At 37.0% G+C, this 23665-nt stretch overlaps 1 protein-coding gene and 1 pseudogene across 16 annotated transcripts in view; both read right to left on the bottom strand.

Annotated features, from left to right (window-relative positions):
* The window catches only part of LOC137238615 (heat shock 70 kDa protein 4L-like), a 39068-nt pseudogene extending 31642 nt beyond the window's left edge, over nucleotides 1-7426 (bottom strand).
* The window catches only part of Mvl (Malvolio), a 1196163-nt gene that overhangs the window by 408731 nt on the left and 763767 nt on the right, over nucleotides 1-23665 (bottom strand). The window lies entirely within an intron of this gene.

Genomic DNA, 23665 nt, shown 5'->3' with positions numbered 1-23665 from the left:
CTACAAATAGCGCAAGATAGAGCATATAAATTAGTAAAAGAGGCTAAGGAAAAACAAAAAATTAGTTATGATAGGAAAACACAATATACAGAAATAAATTTAGGAGATTTAGTATTAGTCGGAGATAAAGCAGGTCATAAGTTAGATAGTAGCTATAAAGGGCCCTTTAGAGTAGTAAATATCGATAAAAACAATAATTTTACATTAATTCCCTATAATGTAGAAAATATAAACATAGAAAACATAAATCAGAATAGTATTATTATTATTAATTGGTCTGGAAGCACTGCGACCTTTGTGCAGATCTACTGTGCAAGACCTTTAAGCCTAATTTTGAATCTGGATGCTCTTGATGTATCTAAGTACCTCTTCACGCTTTTTACTCCATATCACATAGGGATTAAGAGTCCCACCACCTAGATGGGGTAGTCTGTGCCTAGCTAGAGCGACGCATTCGCAGGGAATGTAAACCGGCGTTTCATCATCCAGCTCACAGAAACGAAAAATTTGGGTATCAGAGAGATTTAATTTACTTAGGTGATATCGTAGACCGCAGTGTCCCGTGTTGTACCCAGTAAGAGTTCTTAGGTCATCCCTGCTAAGGTTAATGAGTTTGGCTGATACTTTTGTTGCCGGAAGTATAAACAGTTTGGCCTGCCTTTGCCCTGGGCAATCAATCCAGTGACGTCTGAATTGTTTAGTTTCCCAGTTACTTATAGTTTCCCTGGTGTGGTTTTGTGAGTCCAAAAAACGGCTCTGGACCATAGAATGCTGATGTGCTACATCTGCTTTGCTTGGTAATCTGCATTCTCATTACCTTCATGTCCCTGATGTCCGGGAATCCATCCCAACAAAACCTTTTTTTTGGCTCACAGGGCATTAAGGATTTCAGTGCATTCATCCACCAGCTTAGATGTAACTATGTAGGATTGCAAAGCTTGCAGTGCCGCCTGGCTATCCGACATAATGTAGATGCCCTTCGATGTTGAGCATATCCGCAAACATTCTCTACCACAGACCTCTATTGCATGAATTTCTCCCTGAAATATGGTGGGGTAACATCCCATTGGTATCGATTTTTTGAAGTTTGGCCCATAGATGCCAGCTCCCGTTCTTCCGTCATCGAATTTCGATCCATCCGTTTACCAGACCTCTGAGTCAGGGTCGTTATAAGGATTCCCTATGTCCCAGTGGGTCCTGTCCACAATGGAAGCTTCAAAGTTCCGTGAGATTCTGAGCTTAGGAGACATTACGTCACGCAGTTGTAATGAGGGATTTCCTATGAATTTTCTTATTACTTTAATATGCCCTTTCATATTTCCTTCCTTCAATTCAGAAATATTTGGAAGTCTTAGTGCACCTAGTGTTGCCTCTTTCTCTATCAGAATAGGGAAGGTAGGTATTCCCACTAAAGCACTAAGTGCGTCAGCAGGGGAGAATTTTTCTATGTTTAAATTTTTTATATTGAGGGAAGACTCAGTGTTGTCTTGGAGGGACATCGACCTAAACCGAACACAATATTCCATGAAATTGTCCGTTTCGGATATAAATTTTTTGGGGGCGGACGAAACTTTGAATTTTTTGAAAACTTTGCTCTGTCTGGTTTCCTCGTCACTAATTTTTGAGCTTATTTTATGACGCTTACGATTGAGAATTAATAAAAATTTAACTTCAGAGAGAAAACAACTTTTTTGTTTGAAGAGGAAGTATTTATTTGCTTTTAACTGGGTGTGAGGGGGTTGAGTTTAAATCTTCACGTTAATAGCAGGAGAATAATTTTCAAAACCAAAAAAAAGTTTTTAAGTTAAATTTTATTTGAGGGGGTGACCGATCCAGTTTGAGCGCTGAGCCGCGTTTGCACTGTATTTAATGCGTATATGTGGGAGATTAAATATACGTGGAAGTGACAGTGACTCTAAAACTGCTAGCTACCGCTAAGCTCCCAAACTTTCAGAGTTGCTTTATATATAACCTTTCTCATTCTCAGCGATATTTCAACTGTTTTTTCTTTGTAATTTACAAACATATCTTTACCATTTCTATATTCTTGTACTAGTCTATTTTCATTAACTTCTATAAAAAATGACTTGCATTTTCAAAAACTGTCAGGTAAAAAGCGAATCCGAACGTTTTGTCTCTTGCTGGCTTTGCGATGGGCTCGCCCATGGAAAGTGCGTGGGACTGACGGCTAGAGTTGTTGACACTATCAATGATGGGGAGAAGGGAGTACGTTGGTCATGCATTAAATGCAGATCAACTGAGGTTGACCTATTTAAACTGTTTAGACAAACACGAAATGCGTTTTCTGAAATTGCTAAAGAGTTTTCCATAATCACGGAAAAGTTCAATCAATACGATAGCTTGTTCATATCCTTCAAGTGTTTCGATGAGTTACCGCATTGTTTAAATAGAAATAAAGACAACCGCGATAATAAACAAAAACACTCTGAAGACTCACCTAACGCTTTGAATCTTAATCCTGCTCAGAACATTAATCTTCCGCAAGTGGAGCTCATAGGCTTGGCTTCCCCTAATCCGCAAGCTGTGGTTCCATCCACTTCTAAGGCCGCGGAAAACACCTTAGAGTCTCAAACTGTAACTTCTGAAACTGTAATTCTCTATCTGTGACTTCTTATTCAGAAGCACCGGCTAAGAAGCTGGTTGTAGTCCCACTCAAAAAATCGATTTTTGTATCTCGCTTTGACAAAGACACTTCCGTTGAGGATATCAAGTCTTATGTCACTTCGAAAATTAAGGCTGACGGCATGACTTTAAGAAAATTTAAATTTAATTACGAAAGAAACATTTCTTCATTTAGAATTGATGTCTACTCAAAAGATTTTGATAAACTTTTGGACAGCGCATTTTGGCCGCCAGGGGCTTTTGTTCGCGAATTTGTGCAAAAGACTATTGAGATTACTCAAAATGTAGCAAAAATTCCTCCTCAAAGTTCCGCTCCAAAAAACTTAATTTAACATCTTGCTTAAGCATTTACTATCAAAACGTTAGAGGCTTAAATACTAAATTAACTGACTTATATTTGAAAACCATTCACTGTAACTTTAATATTATTGCTTTTACCGAAACATGGCTGAAACCCAATGTTTTAAATTCCGAAATTTTTTGCGGTGAGTATCAGACCTATAGAAATGATCGCTTAAATAGGACCGGAGGTGGCGTCTTGCTAGCTGTACATTCTTCAATTCCATCTGAAGATGTTAATTTAGCCGAAGTTGATTCCATCGAGTTTAAATGCATCCGAATCTTACTAGGCCGGGGTCATATTTGCTATATTCCACCGTCTTCTGATCTATTAGTGTAAATGCACCATATTTCACTGTTACAATCAGTCAATTCGATGATAAAGCCCACGGACTCAATGATTGTTTTAGGCGACTTTAACCTGCCACATATATCTTGGAATACCGTTGATCACAATATTGTCCCCGTATCATCCAAGATGCATAACAATGACTTTTTGGATGGAATTACTGATCTTTGCCTTAATCAGATCAACTTCTTTCCGAATAAGTATGGAAAATTCTTAGACTTAACATTTGTTGACGACATATCTAAATTCTCTATAAATCGGTGTGAACCTCTTGTTTTGCCAGAAGACGTTTACCATCCTTCTCTTGAGATAACTTACGAAATCATAAGCAACGAAGTCGGCTGCACTAACCTAACACGTGTCTCTACCAGATGCTTTGATTTTTCAAAAACTAATTTCAACAATTTAAATAAAGAGTTTTCTGAGATAACGTGGCCTCGATATAAAGAGGATGTAGAGGAAAACGTTTTACATTTTAATAAAACCATTTATACTTTATTTGAAAAACATGTGCCCAAACGCACATGCTCGTACATTGAACCAGCGCAATGCCTGGTTTACTAAAGATTTAAAAGCTTTAAAAAATAAGAAATCACGTTTATTGAAATTATATAAGAGAAACGGTTTACATTCTCATTATGCGCAGTACGCTATTTTCCGTCATAAGTATTTTGAACTTAATAAAAAGTATTATAAAGCTTACATATGTAAAATTAAAAGAAACATTTTTTGCCACCCGAAGTCTTTTTATGATTTCGTAAATTCTAAACGCAGAACTAGCGGGTTTTCTTCTGCCATGAAGTTTAGAAATAGCATTTCCAGTGACGATCAAGAGATTGCAAACTTCTTCGCTCAATTCTTTCACTCTAATTACTCTGCTGTGGTTGATTCATCACCTACAAATTATCCGTATGAGCTCCATTCTAGTAACTCAATATATGCCCAACATTTGCTGCCTGAAGATGTTCTACTACATCTAAAGACCCTAAAAGAATCCTTCAAATACGGTCCCGATTTGATCCCAACATGTTTTCTTAAAAAATGTGCGGAATACATTTACCAGCCCCTTACTGATCTGTTTAACCTCTCTTTAAAAAATGGCATTTTCCCTACGGCTTGGAAGGAATCTTTCTTCAAAAGCTTTTTAACTAATAGAAAACAATTTGTCCAAATCAAAATTACAAAAAGCTCAGTTAAAAATGTTAAATCTGGCGTTCCACAAGGATCGAAGTTAGCTGCCACATTATTTTTATTATATATAAGCAACATATTTAAACTTGACTTGAATGTAATTCCGCAATTCTATGCCGATGATGGGGCCTTTTTGTATGCTACTGATAGCCTCGATGTCCTCTTGGCTAATATACAAAGAGACCTTAAGTTAATTTCACAATGGTTTCAGCATAATTTATTAAAAATTAATCTATCTAAAACTAACTTTATAATATTCAACAATTATAAAAATATACCCAGTTTGAATGATTTGAAGGGAATTTATCTGGAGGGCCGCTTTATTTCGAGAGTCGACAATTTAAAGTGCCTCGGAATTTGGTTTGATGCCAATTTAAACTGGCGAGAACATATAATCAAATTGAAAATGAAATTAATACCACTAAAGTTTGCTTTATAGAAATCGAATACTTATTCGACAAAAACACAAGTGGCTTCTGTACAACGCCTTGGTCATGTCACATATTAATTATTTAAATCCAATTTGGAACACTTGTTCCGAACAGCTAACAAATGAAATACAAAGAATTCAAAATAAAATAGTAAAAAAACATTTTAAATCTGCCGCTAACGACAGCAAAAGAACTGCTATACCAAGACAGGCTTGATGTACGCAAGAACTCCATCCTTCAAACTTTAATATTATTTTATAAAATTAAAAATAACTTAATAAAACATAATTTAGACATTCCAGAAGAATCAACCCCAGAATATACACTTAGAATTACAATAAATATGAAACCACGTATCTTTCGAACGGAAAGATGTGCAAAATCACTAAGACATTATGGTGTGAAACTTTTCAACAAACTTCCAGTTGTAGTTAAAAATGCAAGAAATGTGCAATGCTTTAAATTCGAGGTCAAACGGCTACTTCTTACAAATTTTGAATTTGATATCTAGATGCAAAATACCTTCTACACTATATTTTTAATTATACTCATATAATTTATTAAGCTAAATTTTACTTTTAATTAAGTTTTAATTATTATAATTTCCTTACTGTTGTCTTTCATTGTAACCTCTCATAACAATTGATAACAAATAGAGTAAAATAAATAAAGAAATAAGCTATTTTCTCTCGCAAAAACTTCGCTTTTTTTTTTTTTGTGTAATGTACTGAAACGTGTTTTTTTTAGTTTTTTTTAACTATTATTTATTTTTAATTTTTTAGTTCAAGTAATTTTAAAAGCGTGTTTTTTTAAACTATTACTTATTTTACATTTTTTAGTTCCATTTACCATCTAGTCTTTTGTGGCCATGTAGTATTTCTTACGAATCATTTCGCAATCTCATCATTTCATTTAAAGCTTCACTGTTGCATGGGGATTCTCCTGTTAACTTAGAGCAATCAAGTTCTTCAATCCGAATACCCTCTAAAGATCTTACACGACTAAGTTCTACATAAGCTTGTCTAGCAGCAAACAGTCGCGAGCCTAAATAAATGACTGCATGATCGACTGTATAACCTAGCATCTTGTGGACGGTCGAAGCCCAACTCAGGATTAATGGCAACATTCGCCTCTCAGCAGTACCATAGCTGTATTTTTCTGGGAAATGTATCGACATTGGTTTAATCATGTGCACACCATCTGATCCAAAATCGATACGGACTGACGGGATGTCTTCCGCGTATAGTTGGCCTCTGCGAAAATTTGGCCAGATAAAATCTGTGATAAAACCCATATTGCCATTCACTAAACCTTTCGACACGTCAACGTTCGACCTTAACATCACTTTAACTCCTACGAATATTTTTAGTACACTCGGAAGACCTCCGGTTTTATTTATATCATTAGGTATTACAGAGTCTAAGTCCTTGTTACCTAGACTTCGAGTAGCATCAATGAGTTGGTCTTGCGCTTTCATTGTATAAATAACTCTCCCTTTACTCTTAAAGCTCTGGAGAACTTTTTCGTTGTGTCTATCAACCTGATCATTCGCTGGATAGATTCTTAATGCTCTCTCAATCCAGAATTCATTCGTAACATCTGTTGAAACTTTTTCAAGAAGGATTTCAAGATGCCTAGATTTCATTTCTCCAACTCTAAGAGCGTTAAGCACATCTGTGAAAGTCGTGTCTCCTTGTTGACGCATGTTTTGCTTAAGTTCAACTAGACGGAACTGTCGCTATAAATGTGTAGCTGGCTTCATGTGTTCTGGTTATTGAAAACTTTATGTTCTCGAGCAGGTGGTAACTGCATTAGATCACCAAAGAGTATCACGTGTATACCTCCAAAACAAGCGTCTGGATTTTTCAGCTGTCGCAAACCAGAGTCGATCATACAAAGCATCTCATAGGGTACCATAGAAATTTCATCTATGAACAGAAACCCAACATATTGCCATAATTGACGCATGCCTCTTAAATAATTACCAGTAAGAAGTGACATACTCAAAATTACTCCATCTTTTTGTTCTGGTAGCTTTAGCTGACGGTGTAGCGTAGACCCACTTGGTTTTTCAATAGATTAAAGAGGGATGTTTTCCCGGTGCCTGCTCCACCAGTTACGAAAATTTTCTCTCGTTTAGTGTCACTATTAAGTTGGTTCCTGATACTATCTGTGATAAGAATGAACAATTGTCTTTGATCAACATTCATAGCATGTTGCGCACTTTGGAATTCATCACTGCTCATTTCTCTCTCTGGTAACTCTTCCTCTTCAGCTTCAGGATTTATAATCTCTCGCTGTTCTAAAATTTCGAAGTCATGTATCTGTTAAATGTATTTTCAAGCTGTTGGTTCCGCTCTCGATGTTGGCACATATGTCTACTTGTTTCCCTTAAACGACCCTCTCGAGCTAAGAAAGCTTCTTTTGCATTATCGGAGCCATCAAGTAATTCAGTTTCCGAACGATAAGGCATATATTGAAGGAGTAAGCTGTAGGAAAAGTTTTCTGGATCCGATCTGCTATAAAATATGACACCCTCACAACTGCAGGAATATTTCTCACAACCATTTTGCTCTCATCTAACAGAGTGACAGCAGCCCTTGTGATTTCCCTAAAATAATTTCCAATCACGTGCAAGCGGGTATTTGCACAGATATCTATACAACGGCAGTAACGATCTTTCCCCTTTCAGCACTTCAAACACTAAGGTAAATGCATGCATGTGGTAGTTAGATAACTAGAGGGATGCGTATACGTGCATACACGCCCGCTATGACATTCAGCTAAACAGGGGCAGAAAGGCTTTGCTGTACGGTGACAAAGATAAGTGCCGCAAGATACATTTTGGTATATAAGGGGGTCCGCTTAGCATTCGGTATCACAAAAATCGAAAGTCGCGGTCTTAGTGTTGCTTTGCCAAAAGCAGTGAAACAAAGTGAAGTTTATTTCAAATAGTGTACAGTGCTAAAAAAAAAATAAAGTTTGCAAAAAAAAAAAGTTTTATTTTAGCAAGTGCGGGTTCCACGCAAAGTGTCGCGCGTTAAGCGAAGTGCGAGTGAACGATCAAGTCCCTGGGAATTTTGCACAGGACCATCAAAATCCTGGAACCAGGAAGAAAGACGACCCGGTTGGAGGTCAGTTTCCTTTTTCCCTCATATTGCTGATTTTTCGGTAAGTAAAATATAATTTTTTAGTGATTTTTTTATGTGAAGTGAGAAATTCTTGTTTGTGAAATGTGAATTGTAAGGCTGCACAACAATTTTAATATTCTATCAATTTTCATTCCCATTTGTTTTGCATTAAATTTAATAATTCTAATTTTTAATTTTTATGATAGAAGTTTTTTTCTTTTGTTTGTGAATTAAAGTTTTTTTATTCAACTTCGGGAATTTAAGGAAAACCAAAATTCCTTCTATTTAGTTGAAATAAAAATTCCTTTTTGATTCCTTTTTTGTAAATTTTCTTTTTATAATGTTGTGCAGGCTTGATAATTTTAGCGCAGTGAAATAAATGCAAGAATTACAAAAAAATAAAATTTCTAGTGTGTGGTTAATTTTGAAAAAGAAGTGAATCAAAAATCAAAAGTTTTTATAAAAATGTATGTGAAATCGTCTGTTTTGTTTTTTTTTTATTGTGTTGCATTGTCTTATTTGCATATTCTTGCATTTATGAGCCGACTATGTGTTTGTGTGCTTATGATTTTAGTGTTAACGTTGTGTGTGTTCTTCCATATTTTCCAAGAACGAGAAGCATTCGTAGGCTGCGACTTAGACGAATTTTAAAGAAGATTTAAACTGCCCAGAAGGTTTAGAGCAGCAGGAGAAGATAGTTGTTAGAGGACGTCGTCCACCAGCCCGGAGAAAAGCCCACGAAAATGTTTAAAGGGGGGTAGCAATAAAGTGGCAAAATTCACAGAGATACACGCAACACAACATAACTACTTTTTCCAACAAATTGCGCCAACACAGAATCACACCTACACAAACGGAATTCATCATTCGCATACACAAACACAAAGTTGGTAAGACAAAATTTACACCAATACACGCACATGTACCCATTTCCACAACACAAGTGAGGCAACATTGTTGACTAAACACGTCAACATTAACTCAACTTTCCACGAACATGCAACACGTAACATTCGCATTTGACATAGTTTACAAGGCGCAAGCAACCTAGCGCCAGCAGCATTTGGCAACATATAGCTAGCTACGCGAAATATCTGGAAATTTCGAAAAACAGAAAAAATCCGATAATTCATTGCCAAAGGCGGTTAAAGCGATGATACTTGGTAGATGGGTTGACGTTATGACGCAGAATAGAAAACTGGAAAGATTTTGGACAATGGGCGTGGCACCGCCCACTTTTACAAGAAGGTAATTAAAAAGTTTTGCAAGCTGTAATTTGGCAGTCGTTGAAGCTATCATGATTAAATTTGGCAGGAACGTTACTACTATTACTATATATGTGCTGAACAAAAATTAGCAAAATTGGATGAAGAACACGCCCACTTTTTAAAAAAAAATTTTTTTAAATACAAATTTTAACAAAAAATTTAATATCTTTACTGTATATAAGTAAATTAAGTCAAAATTCAACTCCAGTAATGATATGATGCAACAAAATACAAAAATAAAAGAAAATTTCAAAATGGGAGTGGCTCCGCCCATTTTCATTTAGTTTGTCTAGAATACTTTTAATGCCATAAGTCGAACAAAAATTTACCAATCCTTCTCAAATTTGGTAGGGGCATAGATTCTATGACGGTAACTGTTCTCTGTGAAAATGGGCGAAATCGGTTGAAGCCACGCCCAGTTTTTATACACAGTCCACCGTCTGTCCTTCCGCTCGGCCGTTAACACAATAACTTGAGCAAAAACCGATATATCTTTACTAAACTTAGCCCACGTACTTATCTGAACTCACTTTATCTTGGTGTAAAAAATGGCCGAAATCCGACCATAACCACGCCCACTTTATAGATATCGAAAACTACGAAAAATGAAAAAAATGCCATAATTCTATACCAAATACGAAAAAAGGGATGAAACATTGTAACTGGATTGGTTTAATGACGCAAAATATAACTTTGGAAAAAACTTTGTAAAATGGGTGTGACACCTACCATATTAGGTAGAAGAAAATGAAAAAGTTTTACAAGGCGATATCAACAGCCCTTGGAATCTTGGCAGGAATACTGTTAGTGGTATTGCATATATAAATAAATTAGCAGTACCCGACAGATGATTTTCTGGATCACCTGTTCCACATTTTAATCGATATCGCGAGAACGCCTTCACATATATGTACATCTAAGGGCCACTCGCTTTTAAAACCCTCATTAATACCTTTAATTTGATATCCATATCGTACAAACACATTCTAGAGTCACCCCTGGCCCACCCTAATAGCGATATCTCAAAAAGGCGTCCACCTATAGACCTAATAACCACTCCCTCTTAAAATGCTCAGTAACACCTTTCGTTTGATAACCACATCGTACAAACATTCTAGAGTCACCCCTGGCCCACCCTAATGGCGATATCTCGAAAAGGCGTCCATCTATAGACTTAATGTCCACTCCCTCTTAAAATGCTGAGTAACGCCTTTCGTTTGATATCCATATCGTACAAACATTCTAGAGTCACCCCTGGCCCACCCTAATGGCGATATATCGAAAAGGCGTCCACCTATAGACCTAATGCCCACTCCCTCTTAAAATGCTCAGTAACACCTTTCGTTTGATACCCATATCGTACAAACATTCTAGAGTCACCCTTGGTCCACCTTTATGGCGATATCTCGAAAAGGCGTCCACCTATAGAACTAAGGATTACTCCCTTTTAAAATACTCATTACCACCTTTCATTTGATACCCATATCGTACAAACAAATTCTAGAGTCACCCCTGGCCCACCCTAGTGGCGATATCTCGAAAAGGCGTCCACCTATAGACCTAATGCCCACTCCCTCTTAAAATGCTCAGTAACACCTTTCGTTTGATAACCATATCGTACAAACATTCTAGTGTCACCCCTGGCCCACCCTAATGGCGATATCTCGAAAAGGCGTCCACCTATAGACCTAATGCCCACTCCCTCTTAAAATGCTCAGTAACACCTTTCGTTTGATACCTATATCGTACAAACACATTCTAGAGTCACCCCTGGCCCACCCTAATGACGATATCTCGAAAAGGCGTCCACCTATAGACCTCATGCCCACTCCCTCTTAAAATGCTCAGTAACACCTTTCGTTTGATACCCATATCGTACAAACATTCTAGAGTCACCCTTGGTCCACCTTTATGGCGATATCTCGAAAAGGCGTCCACCTATAGAACTAAGGATTACTCCCTTTTAAAATACTCATTACCACCTTTCATTTGATACTCATATCGTACAAACACAATCTAGAGTCACCCCTGGCCCACCCTAATGGCGATATCTCGAAAAGGCGTCCACCTATAGAACTAAGGATTACTCCCTTTTAAAATATTCATTACCATCTTTCATTTGATACCCATATCATACAAACATATTCTAGAGTCACCCCTGGCCCACCCTAATGGCGACATTTCGAAAAGGCGTCCACCTATAGACCTAATGCCTACTCCCTCTTAAAATGTTCAGTAACACCTTTCGTTTGATACCCATATCGTACAAACATTCTAGAGTCACCCCTGGCCCACCCTAATGACGATATCTCGAAAAGGCGTCCACCTATAGAACTAAGGATTACTCCCTTTTAAAATATTCATTACCATCTTTCATTTGATACCCATATCATACAAACATATTCTAGAGTCACCCCTGGCCCACCCTAATGGCGACATTTCGAAAAGGCGTCCACCTATAGACCTAATGCCTACTCCCTCTTAAAATGTTCAGTAACACCTTTCGTTTGATACCCATATCGTACAAACATTCTAGAGTCACCCTTGGTCCACCTTTATGGCGATATCTCGAAAAGGCGTCCACCTATAGAACTAAGGATTACTCCCTTTTAAAATACTCATTACCACCTTTCATTTGATACTCATATCGTACAAACACATTCTAGAGTCACCCCTGGCCCACCCTAATGGCGATATCTCGAAAAGGCGTCCACCTATAGACCTAATGCCCACTCCCTCTTAAAATGCTCAGTAACACCTTTCGTTTGATACCCATATCGTACAAACACATTCTAGAGTCACCCCTGGCCCACCCTAATGACGATATCTCGAAAAGGCGTCCACCTATAGACCTCATGCCCACTCCCTCTTAAAATGCTCAGTAACACCTTTCATTTGATTCCCATATCGTACAAACACATTCTAGAGACACCCCTGGTCCACCTTTATGGCGATATCTCGAAACGGCGTCCACCTATGGAACTAAGGATCACTGCTTTTCAAAATACTCATTAACAGCTTTCATTTGATACCCATATCGTACAAACATATTCTAGAGTCACCCCTGGTCCACCTTTATGGCGATTTCTCGAAAAGGCGTTCACCTATAGAACTAAAGCCCATTCCCTTTTAAAATACTCATTACCACTTTTCATTTGATACCCATATCGTACAAACACATTCTAGAGTCACCCCTGGTCCACCTTAATGGCGATATCTCGAAAAGGCGTCCACCGATAGACCTAAGGCCCACTCTCTCTTAAAATGCTCAGTAACACCTTTCATTTGATTCCCATATCGTACAAACACATTCTAGAGACACCCCTGGCCCACCTTTATGGCGATATCTCGAAACGGCGTCCACCTATGGAACTAAGGATCACTCCTTTTCAAAATACTCATTAACAGCTTTCATTTGATACCCATATCGTACAAACATATTCTAGAGTCACCCCTGGTCCACCTTTATGGCGATTTCTCGAAAAGGCGTTCACCTATAGAACTAAAGCCCATTCCCTTTTAAAATACTCATTACCACCTTTCATTTGATACCCATATCGTACAAACAAATTCTAGAGTCAGCCCTGGTCCACCTTTATGGCGATATCCCTAAATGGCGTCCATCCATAGAACTATGGCCTACTCTCTCTTAAAATACTCTTTAATACCTTCCATTTGATACACATGTCATACAACCACATTCCAGGGTTACCCTAGCTTCATTTTCTACATGGTGATTTTCCTTATTTTGTCTCCATAGCTCTCAACTGAGTATGTAATGTTCGGTTACACCCGAACTTAGCCTTCCTTACTTGTTTTTATTTTTTTTCTTTTGATAAGATATGCATATACACACGTATGTACATATATTAAGAGGTTAAGAGGGTTTTTGCGAAAGCTTGTCTTAGAGCAAGTGCAAGGAAAATATCTGAATAAGCATTAGTGCGTACCAATTTTTGAGGTTTTTCTTTTGCTGGAAAAATAATGCATAAAAGATCTGGAAATAAAATAAATTACCTTATTATTAGTTCTATTAATCGCATTTAATAAAATTTTTTTATTGAGAAGAAAAAGATATATATATATATAAATAGATTTATAATAATAATGCAAAGAAAATAAATTTAGTAATAGAATAGCTGCAAGACTTTATGGATAAAATTTTGGAAGATAATTAAGACTTGGTAATAAACTAAAATTACTTTAAAGGGTAAATTTATTGAATTTTAAGTTTTAATAGAAGTACCTATTAATAGTTCTAGGTTTGATTTTCTTTGGTAATTTAAGGCAATATAATTGTGAATAAAGAAATTATTGTAAATTTGTAGAGAAATCCTGAGAATATTTATTTATATGGGTTGAGTCTATAGGTATGTCAGGCTAAAGTTTCTCTGTTGGTGCAGGTGTTGCCCTTGTGGCAAGTGTTGCAGGTGAGTTGAGATAGTTGTAGGAGTGATGGACAGGGACTGAAGACTTAGTTACGGACGATGTCAGGAAATAGGGGACTCCACTCGGATGCCGGAGCCATAGTGGAGTCCAAGGCCGTTCACTCTTTTTTGAACAGAAGGGGTGGGAAGGCTCTACACCTGACAAGGACTGGTAATTTCTCCCGCTTTTTCTTTCCTATCTCGTTTCCTTTTTTTTTGCACAAACACGCACATCTAGGCTTGAACCCTTTTTGCTATGTAACTGTGAGAAGGAGACGTGGCAAGAACCGCGCCCCTAAGCCGACGAGCCTCAGCCGGTCTACAACCATGCCGAGCCGCCATTCCTCCTCTCCCAACACAAGCAGTTACGTAACAATGGCGCCCAACGTATAGCCCAATAAATATATTTCATTTTTCGCATTTTTTTAATTAAATTTCTTTGTATTAACTTATCTTTATCCTAGTTGTTTGCGTAACTTTTTACTATGCCATTTCTTCCTTTCTCTTTCATTTCCATCTTTTCGGACAGAGTTAGGGTCATGAATGCAACATCACTTATTGTGAGCACTGAGCGATTAGTGCATGATTGACAAAATTTAGGGGGGGGGGGGGGGGGGGTTGGCGCTGGCAAGATTTCGGGGTTCCTTTTATGAACCTCAACGTTTGTAAAAGTGGTATCCGTGATCTTTGCTAGTGCTTGGAAAATAATATTTAATGCAAAATTTGTTTGTTGCAAGCAAACACAAGCTGCCAGGTATGCAGTCCAGCACGATATACCTGTGAGGCTTTTGGATGCTTGTCCGGGGGTAAATAATTGGATAGGGTAAGTGGGAATTGTGGCAGCCACGTTTTGAGCCAGCACTTAAAACGCTGTAGTGCCACACTTCCATAGCCAGACGAGGGAAGTAGTTGACATTGACTTTGGACAGTAGACATTCCTACAACACTCTACTCACCAGCAGAGCCATTAAGGCGAGGACAACACCAACATGCACCAACAGTTGAACATATTTAATTAGAAAAAATTACATTTTCGTTCGTTTACAATTTCGTTTCAAAGTATTAAAGTTTTTTTTACAGAAATTTCCTTCAAAACATCGTTTTTTTTATCAAAATTTTTTTTGGTTAGCTTAGGCACCTTTTCATTTTTTTGAAATTTTATACCTTTTTATGTATGAAATTTTTTTATATATATATGAAAATTTTTTCTATGCAAACTTAATATGCACACAAAACTTTAATGCATTTATTTTTATTATTACTTTTAATTTTTTTATCAAAATATTTATTTTGGTTTGAATTTTTTAACACACACATACTCACACATTGAATTCACATAATTTTTTTCATGAAATTATATACTTTTGGTTTTATTTTATGAATACATCCTTATTTTTTTTATTTTTAACATACTTATGCAAATTTGATTTACACTTTTTTTCTTTTATTGTTTTTTTACTGAATTTTTTTCTTATCAATAAAAATTTTATTTGGAGATTTTATTTAAATTTTTGTAAGAGTTTCTTTATACACGTTTTTACATAGATACGTTTAGTCCCACTATTATTATTATTATTATGTTTTTATTTTTATTTTTTTTTCTTCAAGTAAAAGGAATTATTTCCTTGTTTATATTCAGAGGATTTTCACATTTTAAGGTGCATAGTTGTATCCACGTAAAATTAATGAATTTTCATTTATTATTTTATTATTACTTTTGTTTAAAATTTTAATACTCCGACACATTGCATTCCTCTGAACTTTCATTTTCAGTTTACACCTAAGGAATTTTAAGTTTATTTTTGGATATCCCTGATACATTTACATATACGCTTGCAAATTTTTAGGATATTTATTTATTTTTTACTTTTTGAATATTTCATTATTGATTAAAAGTTAGATTATTAAGTTATTGAATCTTTATATTTGAATATATTACATTTTTTTGTTCATTTTTCTATATATATATACATATATATAAAGTCTATCAAAACGAAGTATTTAATATTTTAAAGTGCAATATGAGTTGCTTAATTTGCAAAGAAAAAGTCGATCGTTATAGTGCTAACAAAATTGATTGCGTAGAGTGCAAAAATTACTTTCACTGTAAATGCGTGAACTTAAAATCTCAAGATATTGAGTTCTTGAAGGTAAACAATCAAAAATACCGATGTGACAAGTGCAGTGTCATGCGAAGGAAAACATTGCAAAACGCAACAACAACAACTACCCAAATAGCGCAAAGTCACAATAAACATTTGCCTGCGCCCACTGCTTTGAGCCAACCAACACGCGACTAGCGCCAGGCAGAGTGTAATGCAGAGAAAGAAGTTGATAAAGCAACAAGCAGTGACAACAATGTAACTCTTCAACTTCTGTACGAAGAGATTCTCAACCTTAAGCAAATGAACATTGACTTTCTAGCAACAGTGCAGCAGCTAAAGGAAGAGAACAAAGAATTGAAAACCAAAGTATCAAAGCTGGAAAGCAAATTGAATTGGAACGAGCAAAAGCTATTAGAAAATACAATTGAAATAGTGGGAGTGCCGATTGCAGATAAAGAAAATGCCAAAGAATGTGTTGACAAAATTTTCAGGGATGCATTGGATGCAGTGGTTTCGGAGGAAGAAATAGAGGAATTTAGCTTTAAGCGAAAAAACGTAAGCGAATCTTCGTCGGGCAATAATTTTATTCATAATATTGTAATAAAATTCAAATCTAATGATATCAAGAAGAAAATTATGTTGGCCAAGAGGACTGCGCGTAAGAAACTAAATACTTCTTTATTACCAAATTATAACAACAATATTAAAAACATTTATATCAATAACTCCTTAACCGGTTATAACCGCGCATTATTTACAGCTGCTAGTAAGATTAAAAGGGAGAAACACTTTAAGTATTTGTGGTTCAAGAATTCAAGATTACATATAAGAAAGACCGAAAATGATAGAGCTGTTGTAATAAATACGTTTGAAAATCTAGCTGATCTGTCCACTTAATTAATTAATTTTTAAATGAACAGTAGACATTTTTTTATAGAAGATCGCAAATGTCGTAAACGAACCAAATATTTTATCAGGAGCAACAAACACTTTAACTATCGTACATCAGAATGTGAGAAGTCTGCGTCAGAATTTTGATTCATTATGTTTAAACCTGGAGGCCTTTGATTATCTCCCAGATATAGTTTTTGTATCGGAAATTTGGATTTTCTCCTATGAAGTGGATGATTACCGTATTCCTTATTACTCCTTTTTCGCTAATGCCAACGACTCGTACTCAGCTGGTGGTGTTGGAGTTTTTATTCATACCAAGTATGAGTGCCAGGTAACACGACTCTTTCTTATCAGTGCGGATATTATGAAAATAGATATGAAAGTATGTGATAAGCTACTGAGCCTCGTTTGGGTGTACAGACTTCACTCTGTTCCCTTACATTCATTTTATGAAGAGTTTTCCTCGTTTTTAGAAGAGGTTAAAACAACAAATCTAGTTATTTTATAAGATTTCAATATTGCTTTATTCGGCAACAAATCTGCTTTAGATAATCATCTTGAGTTAATGGCAAGTCATGGTTTGTCATCGTTTATTAAATGTGTTACTCGACCTGACTCTGGCACATGCTTAGACCATATATACGGACGCTTCGATGATTCTACTTTTTGCCCATGTGTGGCTTTAAACCTTGATCTGGGAGTTTCCGACCATTGTATGATCGGTCTGCAAATTACTTGTTTAAATTTTATTCGTAATAATAACCGTAAGAGAATGACAGCTGTCAGGAAAATTAATTTCAGAGATCTTCTGATATCACTTCGTTATGAAAAGTGGGAAAATGTTTACGCAGAACAGGACATAAGCAAGGCGTACAATTTATTTTTGTCTACGCTTGAAACTCACTTAAGTAAATCCAGTTCTGTAACTTTTCCAAAGCGTTCGGATGTGATTCTCAAGCCCTGGATTAACCATAATTTACTCAAAAAAATTAAGCTAAAAAATAAACTACGAGCTAAAAGTTACAAACATTCCAGTAACAGTCGTCTCCGGAAGCGCGTGAACCGTCTTACAAGCAGGTTGCATAAAGAAACTCGTTTAAGTCAGGAACTTTTTTATAAAAATAGGATAATAGCTGCATATGGTGACCTTAAAAAAGAATGGAATGTGGTTTATGACATCCTTCATCGGAATTCGGTCACCAATGCTAATTTTATTGTTTTAGATATCAACGGGGTGGATGTTTCTCACCCAGTAGACATTGCTAATCACTTTAATGACTTTTTTGCTACAATCGGAAAAACTTCCTTGCCCAATAATATCCCTATTAGCTGCACATGTAACATCAACCATTTTGATTCTGGAAATACTTCTCCAGGAAGTAGCTTCTTTTTTGACCCTATCTCTGGCACAGAGATCCTGAGGTTAGTAAACTCTTTGAAAAAAAATAATTCATCTGGAAATGACAATATTTCGAATCGCATGTTAAAAAAGATTTCTCTCTATGTTGTTGACGTTTTAAAGTATTTATTTAATTGTAGTATAGTCTCAGGAGTATTCCCAGAGGACCTGAAATGTGCTGTTGTTTTACCACTATATAAGAAGGGGAATAGGAAAGATAAGAACAACTACAGACCTATTTATCTTTTGACATCAATTTCGAAAGTTTTTGAGAAAGCTGTGAAGTGTTGGGTCATGGCTTATTTGGAAAAAATTAAATATTTCAGTCCTGTGCAATTCGGTTTCCGGTCAGGAGCTTCTACTGAAGATGCTCTTCTTGACCTACGTTGCTTTATGTATAAGTCCATGGACGAAAGAAAGTATTGTGGTAGTCTTTTTGTGGATATAACAAAACTTTTGACATGGTTGACCATAATATTCTTCTAAGTAAACTACATTCAGCTGGCATCCGTGGAAATGTTCTTGATTGGTTTAAATCATATTTAAATACAAGAATACAAAGGGTCAGAATAGACAATTCTTTAAGCACAGCTAGATCGATGGGTATGGGGGGGTCCCTCAAGGTTCAGTCCTTGGTCCAGTTTTATTTTTAATTTATATAAATTCTATATTTTCAATACCTTTCCTGGGTAAAGTCACTGCTTTTGCAGATGACTTGGCTATTGCATATGCGACAAACAATGTATTCAATCTTTTTGCGGATATAAATCATGATGTGCACCTGCTGAGGCAATGGTTCGCTTCTCATAAGCTGATTGTTAGCAATAAGACCAAGCGGATGTATTTCAGCCTCTAAGGGAAGGAAGTGCCAAGCAGTGATATTACTTTTCATTCTGCAAGTTGTATGCGGTATGAACTTTATACCCATACTTGTATTGATCAGGGGTCTCGAGTTGGCTATGCACTTGAATTTGACTGCGACGGAAAATGCTTTAAGATCGAAGTGGTATCCAATTTTAAGTACCTGGGTGTTATAATAGATCAAAATTTGAGTTGGTCGTCCCATATCTCTACTATGAAACAATATCTGTTATCCACTCTGCGCTCATTTTATCGTCTTAAAAAACTATGTTCACGCAGTGTGCTGAAAATGGTGTATTTTGGACTAGTACAATCCAAATTACAATATGGTATATGTTGCTGGGGAAGCGCGTAAATAGTAAACCTCGTCCGCTCTTAATTCTGCAGAAGTGTCTCATAAGAAGAATATGTAACGCGAACCGCCTATCACACACTATGGACCTTTTTAAACGGTTAAATATTCTGCCTGTGAGGCACTTGTATTTCTATAAAGTTTTAAAAATATTTTTTATGAGGTGTGGGTATCTACGTAGTCCAATATACCCCCCACAAAGGCTAAGAAGCAGCTCACATTCAAATGCTGTAGTTCCTGCTTCTCGTACCACCCTGTTTCGCAACTTCTACACAATATGGTCCTGCATGGTTTTCAATAAGCTTCCCGAAGCTATACAAAGCATCAGGAGACTATCCGTTTTATTGAAGGAGGTGAAATTATGGCTCCTTTGTTTGAATCATGATGATATAGAAGTTCTGTTGCGGCCTGTTACGTAAAGTATTTCCCTTTAAAAGTTTTAAAATTTAACAAATTTTATAATTAATTAAAATAATATAATATAATATAATTACTAGTATTTTCATTATATTTTTTGTCTTTCACTCCCTCTGTATAATTCTTTCGTAGTAAGCACACTTGTAAATTGGAATTTGTTTAATTCTTCAACTTCTGTAAATATTTTTTCTTCATTACATAGATTTTGTATTGTACCCCACAATGTACAACATAGATTTATAGTTATTTAAGGAAATGGTGTTATCTCTGTCCTGTTATTTGGACCCTAAACACCATTAACTGTTATCCTTTGCTAATTTTATATATATAAGTATACTTCTGTTTTATGAATTGTATAAATTTAAGATTGCACAGGATAATAATTAATAAAATGAAATGAATGAAATGAAAATAATATAGAAGTCATTAAGCTGAGTTTTTTTTAATTTGATTTTTATTTTGCGAGTCTTAGTAAAGCGGGTCCCCTTACAAACCAATCCCTTATTGGTCTATGGAGAATTCCAAGAAAAAGGGAGCAATACCGAAACGAGGTCTGGGACTTTTTACTCGTGAAAGACCGGTAACGCGGGATTATTCTAGGCAACTACGAAATCAAGTGGCAGGATCTTTGTTCACCCAAATACATACAGGTATTGAGCACCAAGTCGATTTCCTTCCGATAGATCTCCTGAACCAGTGCGCAGCTAGGGTTTTTGGGCAACGTGATCCGGGGGGAAACCAAAGGCAGGAGGTTACGGTGACCGAGAGGATCACTGTGGACACGTCTGACAGCTCCTTGAATTTTTTGCGTAGGCTTGAGAGGATATTAGAAATGGCCGATCAAGAAGAGGGGGCAGTTGGAGGTGCGCCACCGGAGGGAGCGGCATTGCCTGTTACTAATATGGCGGAAAATAGGGACAGCGCGGCACCACTCGAGGATAGGGTTGAACAATTGGGATTGATGATGGAAGTGATGATGCAACAAACGCGGATATGGATGATGCTATGGAGGAGGTGCGAAAGGTACGAGCTAATCGATCGCGTTGCTGGCGTGGAAACATCTATGCAGAGCCCATCGGTACCACGCCCTCAAGCCACGACGTCGACGCCAGGTCATACTAGTACTTACAAAGTACAACCAACAGTCAGCAGCAGCCAGGATCATCCTATATTTACACGGCTAGGAAAAAAGTAGATTTGGGTAAATGCCACCTGAAATTTGATGGTTCGGCTAAGGGTATGAGGGTAGAGAGTTTTGTCTTTCGACTGGAAAGGATGCGAGTCCAGTATCAGCTGTTCTATGAACAACTTTTTTCGGATTTTCATTGCTTAGTGACAGGGCCTGCTCTCAAGTGGTAATGGCAAATACTGGAAGACCACGCTGATGACGAGTCATTTAATTATTTCGGGTTAAAGAGTGAGATATTAGCTCAGTTTAAGTCGGCAGAATCGGACTACGAGGTAATACGTGAGATTATGGAAAGAAAGCAGCAACCCCAGGAGAGTTTCGACGAGTACTACGCCGACGTCCACGACCTCACGTTCCGCCTTAGACAGAGAATCCCAGAAAATGAGTTAGTTAAAATAATAAAGGGAAATCTTAAGCCATATTTGGCAAACTTAACTTTTGCGGCAAAAACAAACACATTAGCGGAGTTAAAGTTAGAATGCAAATGGGCAGAGAAGCTAATGAAGGAGAATAAGTCTAGAGTAAAATCAGTAAGCGAGTTAGGTACTAACAGGAGAACACGCCCACTTTTTAAAAAAAAATTTTTTTAAATACAAATTTTAACAAAAAATTTAATATCTTTACTGTATATAAGTAAATTAAGTCAAAATTCAACTCCACTAATGATATGATGCAACAAAATACAAAAATAAAAGAAAATTTCAAAATGGGAGTGGCTCCGCCCATTTTCATTTAGTTTGTCTAGAATACTTTTAATGCCATAAGTCGAACAAAAATTTACCAATCCTTCTCAAATTTGGTAGGGGCATAGATTCTATGACGGTAACTGTTCTCTGTGAAAATGGGCGAAATCGGTGGAAGCCACGCCCAGTTTTTATACACAGTCCACCGTCTGTCCTTCCGCTCGGCCGTTAACACAATAACTTGAGCAAAAACCGATATATCTTTACTAAACTTAGCCCACGTACTTATCTGAACTCACTTTATCTTGGTATAAAAAATGGCCGAAATCCGACCATAACCACGCCCACTTTACAGATATCGAAAATTACGAAAAATGAAAAAAATGCCATAATTCTATACCAAATACGAAAAAAGGGATAAAACATTGTAACTGGATTGGTTTAATGACGCAAAATATAACTTTGGAAAAAACTTTGTAAAATGGGTGTGACACCTACCATATTAGGTAGAAGAAAATGAAAAAGTTCTACAAGGCGAAATCAACAGCCCTTGGAATCTTGGCAGGAATACTGTTAGTGGTATTGCATATATAAATAAATTAGCAGTACCCGACAGATGATTTTCTGGATCACCTGTTCCACATTTTAATCGATATCGCGAGAACGCCTTCACATATACATCTAAGGGCCACTCGCTTTTAAAACCCTCATTAATACCTTTAATTTGATATCCATATCGTACAAACACATTCTAAAGTCACCCCTGGCACACCCTAATGGCGATATCTCGAAAAGGCGTCCACCTATAGACCTAATGCCCACTCCCTCTTAAAATGCTCGGTAACACCTTTCGTTTGATACCCATATCGTACAAACATTCTAGAGTCACCCCTGGCCCACCCTAATGGCGATATCTCGAAAAGGCGTCCATCTATAGACTTAATGTCCACTCCCTCTTAAAATGCTGAGTAACACCTTTCGTTTGATACCCATATCGTACAAACATTCTAGAGTCACCCCTGGCCCACCCTAATGGCGATATCTCGAAAAGGCGTCCATCTATAGACTTAATGTCCACTCCCTCTTAAAATGCTGAGTAACACCTTTCGTTTGATACCCATATCGTACAAACATTCTAGAGTCACCCCTGGCCCACCCTAATGGCGATATCTCGAAAAGGCATCCACCTATAGACCTAATGCCCACTCCCTCTTAAAATGCTCGGTAACACCTTTCGTTTGATACCCATATCGTACAAACATTCTAGAGTCACCCCTGGCCCACCCTAATGGCGATATATCGAAAAGGCGTCCACCTATAGACCTAATGCCCACTCCCTCTTAAAATGCTCAGTAACACCTTTCGTTTGATACCCATATCGTACAAACATTCTAGAGTCACCCTTGGTCCACCTTTATGGCGATATCTCGAAAAGGCGTCCACCTATAGAACTAAGGATTACTCCCTTTTAAAATACTCATTACCACCTTTCATTTGATACCCATATCGTACAAACACATTCTAGAGTCACCCCTGGCCCACCCTAGTGGCGATATCTCGAAAAGGCGTCCACCTATAGACCTAATGCCCACTCCCTCTTAAAATGCTCAGTAACACCTTTCGTTTGATAACCATATCGTACAAACATTCTAGTGTCACCCCTGGCCCACCCTAATGCCGATATCTCGAAAAGGCGTCCACCTATAGACCTAATGCCCACTCCCTCTTAAAATGCTCAGTAAAACCTTTCGTTTGATACCCATATCGTACAAACACATTCTAGAGTCACCCCTGGCCCACCCTAATGACGATATCTCGAAAAGGCGTCCACCTATAGACCTCATGCCCACTCCCTCTTAAAATGCTCAGTAACACCTTTCGTTTGATACCCATATCGTACAAACATTCTAGAGTCACCCTTGGTCCACCTTTATGGCGATATCTCGAAAAGGCGTCCACCTATAGAACTAAGGATTACTCCCTTTT

The sequence above is a fragment of the Eurosta solidaginis genome, chromosome 1 (genome assembly GCF_040869045.1).
Source record: "Eurosta solidaginis isolate ZX-2024a chromosome 1, ASM4086904v1, whole genome shotgun sequence".
Lineage (NCBI taxonomy): Eukaryota > Metazoa > Arthropoda > Insecta > Diptera > Tephritidae > Eurosta > Eurosta solidaginis.
The sequence above is the reverse complement of the archived record's forward strand: the minus strand, read 5'-3'. Positions and strand labels throughout refer to the sequence as shown.